Below are 8,450 nucleotides of genomic sequence, written 5' to 3' on the forward strand. Positions count from 1 at the left end.
GACGAAGCAGCATTTTTGAGGGAGGGAGTTTGAGTGTAGATTGGTACGCACTGTTTATCGCATCAATGAGGTGTTCTGCCGATTCGTAAAAGCCCTCGAGGATCTCAATACGGTTCTGTGTCATGACGTGTTTAACTCTTGTCAGCTCTATCTCAACCTCTTTATCGAACGTCAATTCCTCTATGGGACGGCCTTCCATAGACTGACATATACCAAATATTTGCTCTGAAAAGCCAAGTTTTTTGGCTAAGAGAGACGACATGTGCAAAGCGTTGTTTCTCTGGAAGGTTATGGAATAAAAGCTTTCTTTTCGATCGAGGCTCGCTTTGCGACCGAACAATTCTCTCAAGCCACTTCTCAACAACGAGAGGACGTCTTGTTTTGCAGGGATTCGAATCTTTTTGCTGGATTCCACTTTCCCAGCGTCCGTTGGTCTGACCAAATAGATATCGTTAGATGGCCTCGTCACATTCTTGATGCTAAATGGAAAATTTAATTCCTCTAGGGCGACCTCATACGGTTCATTTAAAATGATAGGTTGGGACAGCTGTACCTTAAACTTACTTAAAGTATTATCGTGAAATATTTCACTGGAGGCATTAGAGAAACGGTTCACATAAAATTGATCGCTCATTCTAAAGACCGATCGTGCCCTCGGTCAACACCAGACTGATCGGACCGATAGCGAGGCCCGATCTTTTCTATCGGACAAAATGAAAGACAAATCAATTAAGATGGTAATTTATTTCCACGAGTCCACACTATCCGCAGTGACCAGCCTGTATCGAAGAACATCCGCGGCCAGCCGATGCACGTAGGTTGCTTCGATGTGATACTTGCACCGCACTGACCGCTTGATGGTATGCACCGTGTCTGAGAGGAACTCTACCACGTCCGTGGATTCCGCTTCGGTCACCCTGGGCATCACCTTGCTCACCCATCCCGACAAGAATTTGAAAGGACCCTCGTGCGATGGCCACTCCTTGTCCTTTCTCTCGGAGTGCTCGTACACGCGGGACACTACATGGAACACAACTGGGTCCACTTCGTAGGGAGGGAACTTTCCGAACACAATCAGGCCGATGAGCAGTTCCAGTGCAGTCACAAAGAAGTCGTTGTTTGTCATACGGTCTCCAGTGCAGACTTCTATCTCGCTTCAGCGAGTGTGTCCTCCCATGCAACTAGTCAGACGTCCGCTCGCAAACATCTCGACAGTTCGATCTTCACCACACGAATGACATAGAGAGTTCGTTGCCTGGGTCATACGACATTTTACGAATATGTCAACAGATTGAAGGTCATCGATAAGATAAGCCGCACGACTCGCGACATCTTGTGGGAATATCACCAACCACACTGCACATGGCGCCATCCAGCGGCGGGTCCCCACACTTTCCCACGAGTCAACGAGGTAGGCGGGGAATACGCTGATTGGTGTGGCGACGGCGACCTCAAGCGCCACCTTGTGGAAGCATGACCAACTATAAACTGAACTTTACAGAGCATAACAGAGCGGCGAACCCTGGCACTACCCACGATTGCACACAAAGTCGAAGTATGAATTATTCACTTCCCTTTGTGGCGCAGAGGTACCGCGTCGGGCTACTGAACGAAAGGTCGCTGGTTTGAAACCCGCCCAGCCGAAAGTATTTAAAAGCCTCTTCGTAAGAATTAAAATACGCAGTTGTCTCGTGGTTGTCACGGGACAACTGCGTGGCACTGAACGTCTATCTACCGATGATGGATGATGGGTCATCGGTCGATAATGGATCATCGATCGATAATAAATTTATTGATCGATTAACGAAAATCTAATTTTTTTTTCAGATATCAGAAACGTCCGTTTCTGATATCAGAATAGGTTAGGATAGGATTGGCTAATGGCCGGTCGCGACTCCTACGTCAGACCCAGCGGCGGGCGCGCAGTTAGCCATTTAGATATCCGAAAAGATAGGATCGATGTGAGAAATATCCCCAGGTGGCGGGCTCGAATCCCGACCGAGGTGCCCGCAATATGACGGAGGCTTATTGCGGAGAAGGCGCCGTGTAACCGAGCTTTCGGTTGCACGTCAAAAGATCCCCAGGTGGTCGAAATTAATCCTCAGTCCTCCGCTGGGGCGTGCCAGATGCCCGTCGTAGGTTTGGCACGTAAAACCCCCAAATTTGACTTTGATGTGAGAAATAGACACCCGCATAACCCGCATATCGATTCCATAGATAGTATCGATGTCAGAAACCAGACACCCCGATATCAGAAACACGCAGTTAGCCATTTAGATATCCGAATAGATAGGATCGATGACCCGCATATCAATTCCATAGACAGTATCGATGTCAGAAACCGGACACCCCGATATCGGGCACATATCGGGAACATGTTGATATCGGAAACACATGCTTTCGTATTGACTGATTATTGGGCTGATCGTGTACACTTTTACTACTACTAAGCTGTCTAATAAGTACGCGCGTGTTCGACCCACGCCTCATCTGCAACTGGCACGGGGCAATAGCTATGACTGTAGCCTTGCGCCCCTAGTGGCAAAATATTTCACACGCACAGTGGCGAAATCGCGGTAGGAGAGCTATTCCACGTACAGGTCAGGGCGCAATAAGGCAGCCGCGACTTGCGTGCCTGAAATCGACGTGCGGATATCCTAGGAAATACAAACACCTTTAAGTGGCGCCATGCACTCATAGCGTTCCGAAACACTGCGGATTCTGTGTATGCTAAACATTGCGCGCTGCCGCTCTTGTCTTTTGGCAGGTCTGGATTACAGTAGGTCGTGTTGGTGGCTGGCGTGAGTGGCTGAAGGCTCGACAAGCTGGCGACAGCACCAGACAGGAACGCACGAGCCGTCCGGGCCGGGCACGAGGGCGGCTTTTTTTTCTTCCGTCACCACGCACGCTCACTTGAGGCACGTCAAAGGTAATTGAGAGAAAAAAAGGCGACGGAGAATAGCACGCGATCACACTCGGAATTCAAGAGTGGTGAATATAAAAAGCAAGATATTATTAACAGTAGTAATAAAAAGAAGTTACAAAATTAAAAAAAGTGTATAGATATATATACAAAGTTCAGTTCGACGGATCCGCTTACGGCACGGTGTTCCACGTCAGCCTTGACAGGGAGTTAGTCCTGTCCAGGAAATGCTTGGAAGGCTCGCTTGACCCGGGGGGATGTTTCCCAGAAATTTTGGATAAAAGCCCCATGGGCCTGGAGTCGTCCGTCCGGGCTCTTCCTCGGCTGCCGCTGCCACCGCTGTCGAGTCGGGTTCCGTGTCGTGCCCGCCCTTCTCTCAAGGCTCATGAGCGTGTGTTGTCTTCCTCTCATCACTGCGTCGTCTTCGTTTCTTCGTTATATCCATTTCTTGCCCTTGCCTTGCACTCTTCTTCTAGTTATTCACATCTTCACCCCGTTCACTGCATCTTCTTTCTCGTCCTTCGCTCAGTCCAACTCACAGCTTTCACGCGCGTCGTTTTGATCATCCTTGGTGTCCAGTACATCATCACACTGGCACTGGTAGTTTGCAGAGAACTTAGCTAAGACGGGCGATTCACAGGAGGCGGTAAGCTACGGGCTGCGCAAGTGGTTTTGACTGTCGCTCAACTTCGTCACGGGTGTAGGGGCTTCGAGGTAATTTACGTATAAATTTGTACCAGTTCCTTAGTTAGGGGACGTTCAGCGGTGCTCAAGGTGCTCGAAGTTAGTAGATGTTAGGGTTGAAGTTACAAAGATTCAGCGTTGGTAGGTTTTGCTGTGGTCACTGGGGAAATTTATGCGTTTGATTTGGTTCAAAATAGTGACGCTCGGCTGCCGGTTGCTGGAGAGAGGCAGTGTGGCGGTCGATCAGTTCGGGTTCGAAATACAAACTGTCGGTGGTGGGATGGGGCTCTTCACTCCCGGGTTTCGGCACTTGCTGTGAAAAATAGCAGTTTTAAATACCACTACGGAAGTTAGTCTCCAGCGTGGCTGAGTCACCTGTCCAAGCACCTCCCAATACCTTGCGTTTTCTTATTAGCAATATTTCCGTTTTCGGTATTCCAATTTAGTCGTGATACACTGAGTTAGACATCAGTATGGCATGAACTATTTATTTATTTATTTATTCTGCTTAATGTGCCCACACAGAGCTCGAGGCCTTATTAGTGCACACATATTACAAACGACGAAAGAACAGATACAGACAAACACACATGCAAGACGTGATTTAGAAAAGATAAAAGGAAATAAATAAAACTACGGAGAGCAATGGAAAAACAACAGAGCACAGATGTTTGTCAAGCGGCCAACAATGCTCTTCTAAAACTTAAAAGGGGTGAAAACAATTCTAAGTCCCTCCTATCGCGATTATAAATAAGCTGAAGTTTCTAATAAAAAAACGACCGAGGTACACCTAAGCACTCCATATGTGTTGTGAATGCGAAAGCATGCAAGCCGCTCGTTCGCTCCCTTTGTCGTCTGCTGCGTACTTTACGTCGCCGGTGAGGGCGTGTGCTCCCCTGGGCACGGTGACCTCGGACGCTCCGTGCTAATGGCGCCGGCGCGCTGATGGACACGCAGAGCCATGGGGTGGGCGACCGTGAACACTGACGAGCGCTGCAGCCAACTGGAGCCGTCCCGTTGACGCGCGCCAGCCAATAAAACCGATGGAAACTAGGTGCCGTTTTCGCGCTTCAAACTGATGACGTCAGCTTGCTCTATGAGGCAGTTAATGCTTTCGCATTAAGACAATTGTTTCCGTATTTTTCCCGCCATTACAGACCGTGGGAAGGCTCTTGTGTATCCACTTTTAATAGAGTCCCGGAGTTTTGATGGTGAGCTAACGCTGTTCATCAATGATGATATCACTTTATCTCAACAACCAGCGGACAGTGTTTCGGGCGCGTTTTTTCTGGTACATTATTACGAAAGAGACATGCTGGTAAAAGAATATGTGAGTGTTTTCTGAAATTGCTTTATAAACTCGAACAGCTAGTAAAAATATAACAAATATGATTATCTTGTTCTATTCCACATTTCAGAAAAAGGGAGCGGAAAAGGATCAACAGGCAGCCATTTCGATTGAGACAGATAATTGACTGCGCGTGGTAATTGTTTATCATTTCTATATATTCGTTTTAATTTGCCCTTGTAGAACCCAATATTACATTATAAAATTGCGAGCAATTGAATTTAGTGTTAAATGAGATTATCAGGGCAGTCAAACGCTGAAAGTAATTTTCGATAATTTGACGTAACGTCCCAGCTCGCTGAATTGGATTAAAGCTTCAAGTGTGCCTCGATACACACAGCATATTTATTTCAAGAAATTTAACTATAGAAAAATAAATAGAAATAGCCCATGAAGATTAATTATCATTTGTAATCGTCTCTTTGGCCGAGACGTTTGGTGGCACAAAAATAACAATTCTGCAGATATTACTTGTACACGGATGAAAACGATCAAACATTGAAACGCATATAAGCCACGGAATTCGCTAATATATGCGGTTTTTATGCTGGGTTTCCATACATTCCTGCGTTGCGATCCCCCGACACAAAACTTAATAATGTCGACATTATGAATGCATATTTTCGGTGCTCCATTTCGCCACCGTAAGCAACACGTGAATTCCAAGCAAGACAAAGAGAACTAAAGAGCTTGCAGTGATGATGTATTTATTATGTCCGCTTTTCATTGCTACGAAAAAACTGCAGTTATTCCAGATTGCACCGTGCAAGAACATAGCACTTCAAAAAGCAAAGGCGCGTTTGAAATTGTTAGAACATAATCGTAGCGATTCGGATTCGCATCACGAAATGTTTCCTACTTATTAAATTGAAACATATTTGGAAAACATAAAGCGTTATTTGGATTGGAGTACCGCTCGGTGAAGCACGCTCTTTAATGTGAAGAGCAGATTTGCCAGGTTTATCTTCGGAAGAAATAGATACAGGTATTTAAGTGCTAGTTAATTTGTGATGGTTGCTGTGTTTTCGTAGGTCACAGAGCCCGACCATCGCAACTTCATTTTATAATCTCTTACGTTTATCAGTCAAAATGCTATTGCAATCAAACGTCACATAGATGTCTTCATTCATTCCAAGACTGTTTTCATGCATTTTCTTGGTAGAATGCGACATTTCCCGGGAGTATATGTTGCCGCACATTCCTATAAAGAAATGCACACTTCATCAGTGTATGTATACAAGCCGGCAAAGAAATACTCTATTAATCTAATGCGCACTTACCAACTTCATAAAAACAATTTATTGTTTCTCAACGTGCGGTTCCTCAATTAAGATAAATTAGCAGCGACCTCTACCGCGGGGGTCTTATAATACAACAAATGCAGCTCCTACGTATGGAACGATGATTTAAATTGGAAAGAAGATATTAAACAGCCGTTTGGGATTGTGAAGAGCAAATTGTTTGTCAATTTCCCCACTCAATTTAGCGCGAAAATTTACCACGTGATGACGCAACACAAAATTCCTCGCTTAATTTACCAAGACAATTTTTTTGAAGTAACCTACGTCATGTGACGATAGTGCATGATGTCATGTTGTGATATCACTTGGTCTTATGACGCCACTTTACGTCAAATTATGTGAATTTTATTTTTCCGATACATTTAGCGTGAAATGATTGCGTGACATAAGGTAACTTGATGTGTTTTACTACTAAATTTTTGGAAGCAATTGACGTCACATATGATCAGAAGTCACGTGAGATGGTCCTCTGACATGTCTTCACGGGGCAAAGTGGTGGTGTCCCTTCACACAATGGCATCACAAGACACAAGGACACGTGACATTAATTTTTTAGCTATATTTAGCAGCGGTATTTTGTATTGCGCCAGTTCACTGGACGTCATGCTACCTGCTGTCAAGTGTCACTACAAATTCAGTCTGGAAAGATAGCTTGACGGCAAATCAGGTTACCTAACGCCATGGTGTCAGGTCAATGTTTCTTAGAATGGCGTATTTTAACTTTATATCGCTTGACAAATTATTTTTCCGTTCAGTATAGGGTAAAAACCCACGAACAGACGAAGAGACACAATTTTGAGATTTTAGGGTTTTGTTAGAAAGCGCTTCGGAAACTGAGCAGTGATAAGGTATTTAGTCTCATAGGCAAATATTTAACTTTGCTTCCCAGGAAGGAATATATTGCTCATAAAATTTCTTAGGTTGAACAGCCTTTTTCAAATGCACACGGCAACTGTGAGTAGAAGTTTGACTTAGTCTTCAGATTAGCGTATGATTTGCGATTTCTTTGCAAGCACAGCAAACATTTATCAGAACTAAAATCAGTATAGTTTGATAACCTAAATGCTAAGTGATGAAAAACCCGTAGCTTTTGCAGTATACCGTGTCTGGAGCCTGTTCAGCTGTGCAGCCAACTCCACAAAATGACTTTTTCAAAGTGACCAATTGTCAAAAACTGCTCCACGTTGTACGATTCCAAATGTAGTTCCTGAGAAAAAAAGACAAACACGAATGCCAATCTATACAAATGAGAGTTGCTTAAATCGTAGCTTTCTATAACTATCCAAAGTAATCCTGCAGTACAATGGCCACAGGAGACTGCCAGAAATCAGCTGACTTGTGCTCCAAGAAATTCCTACAAACAAGACTTAAGAACCATGCAGTTCTCTTTACTTAAAGGTTACCTTATAATGTGTTAGAATATATAAGAAAACAGATTTCAGATCTTTGAGCAAGACCTCGTAGGCATCGACATAAACTAAGCGAAAAGATTATGCAATTACAGGACCCATACAATATTTGTCGCCTTGGGCAAGATACTTTATATAAAAAGACTACCTAATTAAGCTAGTTAAATAACAGTTACTCCTAAGAGGTAATTCCATTATTTTACTTTACTTCTTTTATTAAACAAATAAACTAGGAAAACTAGGAACTAGGAACTCAGGTTTTTTTCCCAAAGTGCCTGTATCAGTGTCATTACATCTTATACTAAAGCAGCAGTTGCTTTTCTAAATTTTCATCCAAAAGTTTTACTTTACTGAAGGCAAGCACATCCATTTCCATCGCTGAACAAGCTTTCAACTAGCACACTCGGTGGAATGGCTTGCATGCACAAGGATTTGTTCCTGGTTAAAACCTCAACAATACACAAAGCCATTGCCTCTGAGGTTACCTTTCTTCACCACTGCTCCTCACTGTAAGCAGAACTTTCAGAGGGAGTTGAAAAAAATGTTCTTCTTGTTTATCTGTTGTCAATGTTTTCTCTGCATTGCCAGCTGCGCTTTGTCATTGGCACTTGTCATCCATAATCCGAAATGCATAATCTTTTTGTCATTGTCTATCCATGACAATCTAGATATAAGGTATACATCAGATCATGCTCCTCAATGTAACTATAATTAGAAAGATGAGAAAATTAACTACAAAAGAACATTGCTACTTTTTTATTCAGTAAAGATAACGCGATACAGAA

The sequence above is a fragment of the Ixodes scapularis genome, unplaced genomic scaffold, assembly GCF_016920785.2.
Source record: "Ixodes scapularis isolate PalLabHiFi unplaced genomic scaffold, ASM1692078v2 PGA_scaffold4__175_contigs__length_147842914, whole genome shotgun sequence".
NCBI classification, from domain to species: domain Eukaryota; kingdom Metazoa; phylum Arthropoda; class Arachnida; order Ixodida; family Ixodidae; genus Ixodes; species Ixodes scapularis.